This window comes from Mesocricetus auratus, unplaced genomic scaffold, assembly GCF_017639785.1.
Source record: "Mesocricetus auratus isolate SY011 unplaced genomic scaffold, BCM_Maur_2.0 Super-Scaffold_100015, whole genome shotgun sequence".
NCBI classification, from domain to species: Eukaryota; Metazoa; Chordata; class Mammalia; order Rodentia; family Cricetidae; genus Mesocricetus; species Mesocricetus auratus.
In genome coordinates, this window is record NW_024429198.1 from 6,818,676 (window position 1) to 6,828,257 (window position 9,582).

The 9,582-nt window shown below is 44.8% G+C and overlaps 1 pseudogene; it reads left to right on the forward strand.

The window, feature by feature from the left end:
- Nucleotides 1–3,224: 3,224 nt before the first annotated feature.
- On the forward strand, nt 3,225–7,065 carry LOC110342421 (annotated as a pseudogene).
- The last annotated feature ends 2,517 nt before the right edge of the window (nt 7,066–9,582 follow it).

The following is a 9,582-nucleotide window of genomic DNA, read 5'->3' on the forward strand; positions in this document are numbered from 1 at the left end:
AATTAGCTCCTTGGCTCTCAAAGGACAATGACTGAAGCCCAGACCGCTGGCTCAGGCCTGCAGGGAAGGAACTGGAGTTGCCTCGGATCACAGGTCTGTGGTCTTACCTCTGAGGCCCTGGGCTCGCACCTCTGTCAGTTCTGATGGTGAAGATGCTTCAAGATTGCCCCCCCCCAAATGCCTGTCTGCCCAGCATGTGTAGTCTCTGGGGCAGTCACACCTTGTCTTTAAGGATAGATGTGGAAACTGAGGGAGAGAGAACTCATAAGAGTAGTGAGTAAGCAGGAGAGAGAGGAGCTGTAGCTCTCCCGGTAGACCTTCTGTCATAAGATGTAACCATAACACAGCTAATGTGGTCTAAAATGGGTTTTCAGAACTCAGCTAAAGTGGCTTCAACAGCCCTTGGGAAGTTCTTGTAGGAACACAAAGCATGCACCTGACTAGAAGGTAGGCCTAAGACGCCCTCCGTTTGAATGCTGTCCCCACTTAACTGTAGCTTGTCACTGCAGGCGGGAGTTAGGGATTGGATGTTTACACCCTCACCCAGTCATATGTTGAAATCCTAAGAAACAATGTGATCACATTAGAGACAGAGTAGGGCCCTTTATTCACAGGTTTAGTGATTTTAAAATGGTTCTCCAGCTGGTGTAGCAGTTGCATTTAGGAGGCAGGGGCCCGTGAGTCCCTGTGAGTGCCCAGCCAGTTACATACTGAGACTCTGTCTCAAAAAGGGGGTATCTCCAAAGACTTTCTGTGAGGGTACAAAGAAAAGTCGGTCACTGGACTATGCTGGTGCCCTTATCTGGGAGTTCCAACACCAAGTTCTGTGAGAAATAAGTTTCTGTGGTTTCTACGTCACCTAGACTGTGGTCTCCTGTTGTAGTTCCCCAAGCTGACTAAGGCCTAGGCCAGCACTTCTACTTACTCTTTTTCCTCAGGCCTCCTCTGCTATGCTCAAACTGTCTCCTCCTGTAACAGCCTGGATCTCACTCCCGATGACGTAGTATCTGTCTTCGGTGTTTGTGGGGGGTTCCTAGCTGGCGCCACCTGCATATCCCCAGCCATGCTCCTGGGCTGTCAGTGTGCAATACACCAGAACACAGAGAGAAAGAGCCCCTAAGTGCTTGTGAGGCTGCAAATGAGCAAATGTGTATGCATGCAGGTCACGAATGCACAAATGCAGAGGGAGCCTGCCGCCTACCAAGGAAACCTTCATGCACAGCCTGGGATCTTCAGATACTGGCTCTCTATTCTTCAGTGCTCCATCACTCTCCAGTGCTCCATCACTCTCCAGTGCTCCATCTCTCTCCAGTGCTCCATCTTTAGTGCTCCATTTCCAGTGCTCCATCGCACTGGGCTCCCCACTTTTAGGTCCCTTCCTAAGCACGACTGTAACAAACCTTGCTCTTCCCACCCTCAGGTCTTAGCTTCAGACTGTTCCTTTAGTTTAAAAGCCTTTCTTTCTCATTCCTGATGTCAAGTCCTCCCTGTAGTCTACAGCAGATGCCATCTCCTCCAAAGAGCTCACTGTCCCCCCTGGCAGGTGCATACCTTGGGGAGGATATGGCATGGCTATGAAGGTCAGTCTACTGTTGAATTACTTTTCCAGGGGAGACATTAACTATTCACTCCAGAGAGGGCACCAACGGCACAGCTAGCAATTCCATCCAAGTCCAGCTTGAAGAACTGGTAAGTTTACTGGGCTTATTTATAAGACTCCACTGGCTCAGAATTTCCCCTTTTGCAGCTTCTGGCAATTTGGAATGTGGGCATGGTGACTAGAGATCAAGAACCTACTTCAAAATCAGGAGATGGAACAATTTGTTGTGCTTGGCAGAACATCAAGACAGAAGTTTCTTGTTTCCTTCATAACTGATGGTTGCCTATGCCAATACCAGGCTTAATCTCCAGATTTTCTTTACATGAGAAAGAGTTAGACTTACTTTACATGAGAGACAGACTTTTATATCATTATGTATATGTATATATATATATCTCATTTGATACTTAAAACTAACTTTTGACACAGAGATTAAACTGTTAATAACAGGTTATTGATGGTAAAGAACAGAGCAGGTAAGGGGTTACTTACAGGAATAGGGATGACCCCAAACAGTCCCATCACTGAAAAGTCGCATCCCAGGATGAGAAGTGACATCCCAAAACTGCAGCATAACCCCTCCGGCTAACCTTGCCTCCTCTATGATCTAGAACCTTCCAAGACCACATGCAGCGAGAGCAGAATTTCATGGAGCTGGAAGGAGGGTGTAGGAGGAGGGAGGGTTGGAGTAGGTGGAATGATAGGTGGGGGCCATTAGACCTTCTTCCTATGATGGGAACTGGCCTGATCCCATTGAGCAGGCAGTCACAGCTGCTCTGATTGAGATGGGGAAGGCCACACCCACGTCTGTAGGGCAGTGTTCTACAACGCTGCCTTCATCTGGATACAGATGTCGCTCTCACCAACACTGGGAACCTGTGCAAAAATACATGGCTTTCTGTGTGTCTATTTTCTCAGATAAGAAACGAGGAGTCTCAGGTGTGAGCATGAGAGGAATCAGTGCATAGGATGTCATGGGAAAGTGTCTGTTTAGTGAAGTGGGCTAGACTGGTTTGGGAGCTGCCTGATTTCTCTAACGTTCCTCCAAAGTTCCTCTGTGGGCCTATGGCTCCCGTCCTCTGATGGAGAGCCAGCAGATGCCGTAACAATACTGGTTACTTTCAGATAGCAGAAGAAGCAGGCTGGTTAGTATCCCTGGAACTCTTGTACAGTCAGCATTATAACTTAAGCCCTAAAAACTCACTGTGGTCATTTGAATGAGAATGCCCCCTTGTGTGTACATGTTTTTAAATATTTGGTTCCCAGTTCATGGACTTTTAGGAAGGATTAGAAGGTGTGACCTTGTTGGAGGAGCTCTGTCACTGACGGTGACCTTTAAGGTTTCAAAAGTCCATGCCAGGCCGAATCTTGCTCTCTGTCTGTCTCCAGCCTGCAGGCGGGGATATAAACTCTCAGTTACTGCTCCAGCACCACGCCCACCTGCTGCCTCCATGCGTGTCCACACTCTAACCCTGTAAGCAAGCCCCCATTTATACACTTTCTTTTATAAATTGCCTTGGGCATGGTGTCTCTTCACAGAAATAGAAAAGTCACTAAGACATTCATCATCCTGAATGAAGCAACCCATGACCTCCTTTCTGTCTCTGGGTCACCTGTAATCGGGATGGGGCCATGCCTGGATTTCTATTCTGTGGTTCATCCTGCCAGAGTTGTGTGCAAGGAAGGTACTTTAGTTGCCTGGGACTGTCATAAAAAAATCACAGACGTAGTAAAAGAACAGATATTTATTTCCTCATTTTTTTGACACAAAGTTCAAGGTGAAGGTGCCCACGTTTGGTTTTGCCTGCAGCTTTCTCCTATGTCCCCTCTGTAGGGAAAAGGGACCAGTCAAAGAAACACACCCTGAGCAGAGGCAAAGAAACACACTTTGGCCCTGCAACCAGAACCAAAGAAATGTACCCCGACCCTGAAACCAGTGCCAAAAGAACACACTTTGTCCCTGGAATCAGAGTCATCGAAAGAAATGTACCCTGGCCCTAAAATTGGAGCTAAAAGACTAAAAAGGACCAGAGAAAGAAACACACTTTGGCCCTGAAACCGGAGCCAAATCTGACCCTAATCCTGTGCAGAAAACTAACCAATCCTCGAACAGAGCTCTAGCCAATCTGAGCTCAGCACTAAAATCTGACCAATCCCCACCCTGGAAGCCCTATATAAACCCTGTGTCTGTTCAGCTTCTGTCTGTTCGCACTACCAGCTGTCCTCTGCCACTCTGGCAGAGGGCAGCCACTCTCCTGGATCCTTCCCTCCCAATAAACCCCTTGGATGAGCTTTGGGTGAAGATCTTATTTTGTGGCGGCGGCGATGGAGCAGAGGCGACCCTGGGCAGAGCAGAGTAGAGCGAGCAGGGCTGTAACACTTGCTGGGGAAACCTTCCCTTGGCAGAGCGGAGGTATGGCACACATCTTAATCTCTAACTTTCTAGAGACATATTGTATGTGCAAATTCTCTTGTGATTACCTCCCTCAACTCTCCACTGAATATTCTCCCCAGACACCTTCAATATCAGTGTTTTATGTCCTTCAGATGAGACGATGAGGCAACACTGCCATATTAGTCAGCTTAGTCTCTCAAAGTGATGTACCCCAGACTGGGTATTAGATGTCAGAGATGTATTTTTTCATAGTTCTGGAAAATCTAAGGTCAACACACTAGCATGTTTGGCTTCTAGTAAAAAACTTTTTTTCCGATTAACCCTCATTTAGTCTTTCTTCTGTGGGCTGAGGGTTGGTCCACACAAGCTCTGTGGTCTCTGGTACCCTTTCATAAATGGGCACTAATCCTTTATGATCACAATTCTGTTCTTATTATTGATTAACCTGGTCCCTTCCTACAGACTACATCTTCCCAATCAGTCACATTGGAGGTTAAGGCTCCAAAATACAAATTCTGGGGAAATACAATTCAGTCCACAGCATCCAGTTGCAGAGAGGGAGGAGTGATGAGCAAAGGGGTCAAGACCAGGCTGAAGAAACCCACAGAAATTGCTGACCTGAACAAGAGGGAGCTCATGGACTGATCCTGGGAAACCAGCATAGGACTGTCTAGGACTCCCTGAACATGGATGTCATTTTGGAGGTCTGGTTAATCTATGGGGCCTCTAGTAGTGGATCAGTATTTATCCCTAGTTCACGAATGAAATTTGAGAGCCCACTCTACATAGAGGGCCTAGGCCCTGCTCCAAATGATAAGATATTCTTTGAAGATCCCCCTTGGAAGGCTTCACCCTCCCTGGGGATAAGAAAGGGATAGGATAGGGAGTCATGGGGGGTAGGCCAGGAGGAGAGGGAGAGGGAACTGGGATTGACATGTAAAACAAGCTTATTTCTAATTTAAATAAAAACCCCAAAACAAACAAACACAATTCAGTCCACAGCAGCTGGACCAAAACAGTTTGGTGTTACTTATCGTTTACACAGTGAATGAGTGTTCTTGACCGTGGTCAAAGGGTGCAGGAGGACTTGGCACTTGCTGCTTTGCTTTTACTGTTGAAAGTCTCAGCTGGTAAAGACAACAGGATTTATTGTGTTTATCTTCTGTATTAGTTCCCAACATTATGATGAAACACTGGAGGCAGTTTATGTGTAAAGAGAAAATGTTTATTTTGGCTCACAGTTCTAGAGATCCCAGTCCAAGATGAAGTAGTCCCATGGATTTGGGTGACCCTGTTAGGCAGAAGGGATACTTGTCCTTGGTTCTTGGGGTCCCAGCCTCAATGATAGGAGTTCTAAGCACGGCACTAAAGGCAGACAGCTAATGGCTAGACAGAGTCACAGAGGAGGAAACAGGGCCCCTTAGTGGTCCCAGTGAAGGCAGATCTACAGAGCCAGATCCCTCCAGTGGTTAGCAAAACCCCAAAGTTTGGTATACTGCCCTCTCCTATGGCGCAGTGGAAGAGGAGCTGCTCCAAAAATGATTTTGAGATTTAATTTGCCTTGGGTCTTGAGTAAACCAAATAAATTGATTTGTAGAAAATGAAGGCATTAGTATTTCTTATATCTAGAGTTTACGACCCAGGCTCATTGCTATTACTCCATTTTTTCCCCCTGATTGCAAGCTTCACAAGAACAGGATAATTTTTTTGAGAACATAATCACCATCTAGTGGTTCAACCATGTAACAGTGTGGGCACACAAAGCTGAGAGAGTTTAGTATTTTGTATTTGACTCTTTGGAAAATGCAGAAAAGCAGAACTACACTACATAACCTGACTCAGACGAGAAGGATTCTATAGCATATAAATGGGGCATACATAATGAGCTGGACTTTCTGAAATGAAAAACGGAGGAGTGTTGCAATTCTATTGTCTTTCAGGTAGTAAAAAATGTAAAAGTCCTCAAGTCATCACAATATTAAGCAACTACTCCATCTCATGTCCATAATTTCCAGGCAAGAATTGGTAGGAAATGAATATTAATGTTGAGAATTCAAACCTTTCTCTCTGGTGTCCTCCAACATCTCAATTTTAGCTATTACACAGAATTCTAAAACAAAGAACAAAGGTCTAGTTTCCAGACTTCCCTTCCTAATGGCCTCCTTTGGTTCAGGGTTTTCTTCTCTATAGCTTCTTGCAGTTTGGAATGTGGGCACGGTGAACTGGGTCAAGAACCCAATTCAAAATTAGGGAGGTGGAAGAATTTGCTGTGGTTGGTAGAACATCAAGAGAGAAGTTTCTGGTGTCCTTCATAACCCGATGGTTGCCTATGCCAACACTAGGCTTAATCTCCAGATATGCTTTCCATGATGGAGAATTAGATTTACTTTACACAAGAGACAAATAATTTTATATCTTTTGACACAGAAATTAAGTTGCTAATAATTTTATATCATTATATATATCATTTGATACTAAAAACTAACTTTTGACACAGAAATCACGTTTTTAATAAGTGGTTATTGAAGGTGAAGAACAGAGCAATGAGGACCAGATGCGAGCACTGAAAATGGTGACGCTTATTATGCAGTTGTAAAACATTTTTAAGTTGTTACCTGTTGGGCGACATAAATTCTCTCTTGAGCTTGCCTGAGAGTCCAAGCCCAGTCCCAGCAGCAGCACCATGGCCTGTGGATCCGCTACATAGACAGCCTCGTGGCACACAGGACCTGTCAGGATTCGGCCATTGTAGGCTACAAGGATTTGCCCTCCATCTTGGTAGTTGGTCCCTGGAAGACCTTTGTTGGTGTCCTGGTAGGCAACGACTGGTCAAATTTTTTATGAGTGGGCTGACACTTGGGGATCGGAAATGTTCTGTGATCTGGGATTTGCGCTGCTGGTTGGGAAATTTACAATGGATCTTCATACCATGAGCACAGGAGGAGCCTGTCTCCAATGTCACTGTCACCATGATGCTAGTCTGCTGATGGGAAAAGAAGGTATCTGTGGTGCTTTGATCAACAAGAAACACTATGAAATGGCCTCCCACCTGCAGTGTCCCCAGTACTGACCTCATCTGTCCCCTCCCCCATGCTTTCTTCAGAGGTTTTGCTCTTTCTTTCCTTACACACACATGCCATTATTTTTTGGGCCATTACCCAATTTCACTTATTGCTGCCAAAACCACATAGGCTGATAGCTGAGGCTAGACACATACCTCTCCAACCCATACCCTCTCTTGTGTGTTTTTTGAATTTTTTTGTTTTGAGTTTTTTTATTTTCTGAATAAAAAAGATTCCACTAGCAGCAACACAAATAAATGAGTAAATAAGTAAATTCTCTCTTGAGAAGCCTGCATTGCTCCTTGGATGTAGGAAATCTCAACTTTGTTCTAAAGATGTGTCATTGACTGTGCTCTGTGTGGCTAGGCAAATGAGGGTTCCTTTATGTTGCATTTAGAACCATCTGCCAGGTCACAGAAGGCAGCCCACTGAAAACATCAGCCAGGGTGCTTTTGTTTTCATCCGAGATTTTTCTATGCTGTTGAGGCCAGTCTTAAACTCATGGTCCCCTTGCCACCTCGTCCTGAGGACTGGGGTCACAGGTATGCTTGTTAACTTTTGTCAACTTGATACAAACGTAGACACATCTGAGATAAGGGAATCCCAATAGAGAATTGCCTCCATCAGATTGACCTGTGGGTAGATATGTCTATGCAGATTTTCTTGATTTCTACTTAATGTTCGATATGGGCATTGTCGTCCCTGGGCAGGTGGACCTGGGTTGCTTAAGTGACTGGGGGATGGAGGGAGCCAGTACAGCCTGAGCAGCATAAGGATGTCAGGCTTGTGAAATCAGGCTCCGAGAGACAAGGGAGCTGTCACAGCCGGTGGTCAAAGGTACCCTGACAAAGGCCTCAACCTTCTCTGCTATTACTCAACTCTCCTAACAGTATGGCTTTCCTACATGGAGTTCCCATGTAAAAAGACTATTGTTCCTAAGGGAACCGAAAGAGGGCGCTGTTGCTCAACACAAGCTATACTCAAATCCAAAACCATTTCTCAGCTGGGTAAATAATTTTCCCTTCTCATCCCAGTCTACTGAAATTCAGCTTTTGAGAAGATTGATTTTCCAAGCTTCCTGGTGAGCTGTGGTGGAGAGGTCTGTTTACAACAGAGTCTCTGCTGAGCACATGCTGGGGCAGAGTGGATGTCGCCACTGTAGCTGAGGCCAAAAACACCAGATGACAGTGTGCGTGACACTATTTTACTGTACATGGGGTGCATGTGAGTGTTGTATACAGGATGCACATGAGTCTTGTATGCAGGATGAGCGTGAGTCTTATATACAGGAAGTATGAGTCTTGTACACAGGATGTGTGTGAGTTTTGTACCCAGGATGCACATGAGTCTTGTATATAGGATACATGTGAGTCTTGTGTATAGGATGCATGTGAGTCTTGTACATTGGACACATGCTAGTCTTGTTTTAGGAGGCCCAACATGCAAACACTTTCACACATGTGAAAGAAAATTGGAATAACTCCATGCATGTGTTAAAATCCGAATTCAACAACAACACAAATTGCAGAAACAGTACAAACTCATGGAAATTGAATAATGCACAACTGCACCATTCCTGGGTCAAAGAAGAAATAGAAAAAGAAATTAAAAGACTCCTAGAATTCAATGAGAATTAAGACACAACATACTCAAACCTATGGGACACTTTGAAAGCAGTGCTACGGGGGAAGCTCATAACACTAAGTGCCCACATGAAGAAACTGGAGAATAGTTATACTCAAGAAGCAAGTCTCCAAAACACCAAAGAATCCAATTAAAAATGGGCTACAGAACGAAATAGAGAATTTTCAATAGAGGAGTCTAAAATGTCTGAGAGACACTTGAGAAAGTGCTCAACATCCTTAGCTATCAGGGAAATGCAAATCAAAACAACTCTGAGATACCATCTCACTCCTGTCAGAATGGCTAAAATCAAAAACACTGAAGACAATTTATGCTGGAGAGGTTATGGTGGAAGGGGAACACTCCTCCACTGCTGGTGGGAGTGCCAACTTGTACAGCCACTTTGGAAATCAGTATGGAGATTCCTCAGGAAAATGGATCTGAGTCTGCCACAAGACCCAGCAATTCCACTCTTAGGCATATATCCAAAAGATGTCCATTCACACAACAAGGATGTCTGTTCCACTATGTTCATAGCAGCATTATTTGTAATAGCCAGAACTTGGAAGCAACCTAGATGCCCCTCAACTGAAGAGTGGATAGAGAAAGTGTGGCACATTTACACAATGGAGTATTACTCAGCAGAAAAAACAATGGAATCCTGAGATTCACAGGCAAATGGATGGCACTAGAAGAAACCATCCTAAGCGAGGTAACCCAGTCACAAAAAGAGAAACATAGCATGTACTCTCTCATATATGGATTTTAGACATAGATCTGGGGAGTGCCAGCCTAAAATCCCATGGCCAGAGAGTCTGGGAAACAGAAACTTCATTCAGTGGCTGGTCAAAGAAAAGGCAGACTCCCTTGGTTAAGTACTGAGCTGAACTCAAGAAATCCAG